Here is a 3,050-nt window from a genome sequence, read left to right as displayed (position 1 = left end):
ATCACCCACCAGGATTTGTACCTGCAAGAAGCTCATCGAACTCACCATGACAGCCTTCTTGGGCTTCCCAAGAGCAGTCAGCACTAAAGCAGTGTTCTTGCAGGTCATTTCCAACAGCAACCGCAGTAAACACACAGACGTGTGGGAAAAGTGGCACTAAATAGTCCATAAAAAGGGCACTTGTCCTGACAATTGAGCCTCAAGGCTGAAACCAGAAGGCAGAGTGTCACCAGTTGAGCGTGTCCACAAACGACCTTGAAAGTGTGTTGACTGTTGATTGAACTGTTACAGATAGATTTAAGCAGCGTGGATGAATTTGCAAATACAGAACCTCGAATAAGGAGGGAATACCTTAAGACGCGCTGGCCACACACCACCCACAGCAGTTTCCCGCTGCAAGCACAATAACACAACTCAAGCACCTTTCCAAAGGGGGCCTGCAAGGACCCCAAAGATTTTGCTACTCCACAAGCCTTTCCTTTCCTGCTTCCCCCCTGCTCTTCACATGTACTCTTTGTCCCGGTTTCTGTCTCCACCTGCTCCCTTGACCCATCCTTCCTGGGCTGGCAGAGCCCTTGCATCACAGGTCCCAGCCTCCAGGCCACTTTATCAAAGAATACCTGGTGTTCAAGGTCAGGGTCCCCTCAGCCCCTCCGCACTGCTGTGACCTGCACTGTTCTGTACTGGAGTCACTCTTATTCCTTTGCTTGCGTGTAGGTCCTTGGATTCCTGCTGTACCGATGGTGAAGAGGGCCATGCTTCTAGGGCACAGAGACTCCCAACACGCAAACGTTGAGGGAATAATTGGCCAGGTCCTCCTGGGTGCCACTTTATGGGCCAGATGAAGGGTTTGCCCCCATTTTTCCTGGAATAACATGGGCTCCCAGCCAGCGCAAACAACTGAGGTTCTGGTTTCACGCAAAAATGTTTTTACTAAACTTGCTTCCCCTCCTGCATGGTGGGCAGTCAGCAGGATATGGGTTGCAACAAAGCCACGTGTTTCTAGAGCCGTTGCACATGAGAAGCTAAAACTACACTAAGTGGCCCTGGTTTGGGTGCTGTGTTTCCACTGTGTTCCTTCCTAACACGAACAACGCCAGCATGTACTGGCTGAAACTGAGAGCCACTGTTTAGTTTTTATGGTGCACAAACCTGCGACCTGGGCCTCTCTCAGTGGGCACAGCTTGTCCTGTCCGGCAGTAACTGCTGGAAGGATGTCAGGGGGCTTGAGCATCTGAATGTGACCCCTCCTATGTCTGTGGATGACGCTGGCTCTCCTGGGACCTCACCCAGGGTGCCGGGCAGGCACGAGCCTGTTCCCATCTCTGGGTGGCTGCCTGGCTTTGCTGAAGCAGGGTGGCTGGGGTCCGTGTCACAGAGGCCACAGGCACTAGGAAAAAGCACCAAGTATTCCCTTGGGTACCAAGCCTGTGGGGTCAGCATCACTTCTGCCTTAGTGCCGTCACTCACACACCCAGATCCCAAACAGAGGAGCCTTAACCCCAACGGTTGCCTTGAAAAGATCATCAGAAAGAGTCAGCCCAAGATATCACAAGGTAGTTCATTGCCTTCCAGACACAATGGTGTTACATCGATGCTTTTACCCCTCCTTTGGCTTCTGGTTTGTGTATCTGTGTCCGGTTCCTGGAGGCAGCCAGGAAGTTGAGGACAAGAGCAACAGAAGCTGACCTCCCTTGGACCAAGGGGTGTTTGTGAGTGAAATGAAGCTAAGATGATGGAATGGTGGAATTTCATCTCCAAATGGCATGGACTAGCAACACCTGTGCCTCGAGTCAGCTTTCTAGAAAAGGACACCGGAACACAGGTGAATGTAAGCAGTTCCCACAGACTCTCTGACATTCAACTCTGCCATCACAAGCCGGATTTGTACCGATTCCAGGAACTCCTGGGGCTCTTCTGCTACTGACCCCCCAAGAGGAAGAGGATACCTCATGCTCCCCTTTTAGAAAGACCTCGATTTACTTTTAGCAGCATTTGTCTGTGCACCTCCCACTGCTGCCCCCCGGATGTTTCTCTCTTCCCGATTTGTACAGCAAAGAGCGCCAGGCATCCTTTCAACGAACAGGACCAAGGACCTCCTCCAGGATTTGAGGAGGCTGGGATTTCTGTCCCCATCTCTACCCTCAGGTGGTTCCAGGGATGCAGGGGAGAGCGACAACAAACTCCTGTTCTTAAGCTCTGTCTCAAAAGGAAGGTACCATATGGTAAAAGTCAAGGGGCGTTTAAGTACTTCAGGGATGTGAGTTCCTGTGGAACTCACAGCATGTGCTGTGAACCCCCAAAGGCCACTTCAGAGTTACAATGGCTCAGTCAACACAGAGCTTTCCAGCTGACACCCATCCTTCCGGAAGTGGTGGAATCATTGCAATTCATACGTGGATATACAGAAATGGATACTTAGAACATGCATATAAATGCGAATAAAGATTAATCGAAATTCAGCAAATAGACATCAATATACGTCCCTATATCTAAAATGAGTAATCTAAACAATGGGTGAAACTGGGCCACATCTAGTTCCAAAACATTTTCCTCTTTAGCAACAATGTATTACATCTGTAGGCAAACATTTCCACGAAAATTCAGGTGGACGGGTATTTGGCTACATGTGTGGCAGCTTTATCTGCTGTTACGCTTTGATAAACCATCACCAAACTTCTAAATGAGCAGCCATCTTACTCACTAATTGAATATTTTAACTTTTTTCCTCGGTAGAGCTGGTGTGTCATTATATTTTCCATTTTGTGCCTTGCTTTTCATGCATTTAAAGTGTTGGAGCAGCTGTTTATTTGGAAAGGTTCCATTATGGCCATAATAATCTCCAACTAATTGCACATCAAATATTTATTTCTTGCACATTAAATTAATGAAGCAGTTTCAACAAGAGAAAAATTGGATCAGGTTGGCAAACAGTGCCTATAAATTCATGAAAGATTCCCAGTTCTTTTTGGCAGGACTCCTTTGATACAGATTAACAATTTTTAAATGGAAAGAAAATTCCCATTATCTAGCTGTGACTTTTTAAATAG

Source organism: Sus scrofa, chromosome Y, assembly GCF_000003025.6.
Source record: "Sus scrofa isolate TJ Tabasco breed Duroc chromosome Y, Sscrofa11.1, whole genome shotgun sequence".
Classification (NCBI taxonomy): Eukaryota; Metazoa; Chordata; class Mammalia; order Artiodactyla; family Suidae; genus Sus; species Sus scrofa.
The sequence above is the reverse complement of the archived record's forward strand: the minus strand, read 5'-3'. Positions refer to the sequence as shown.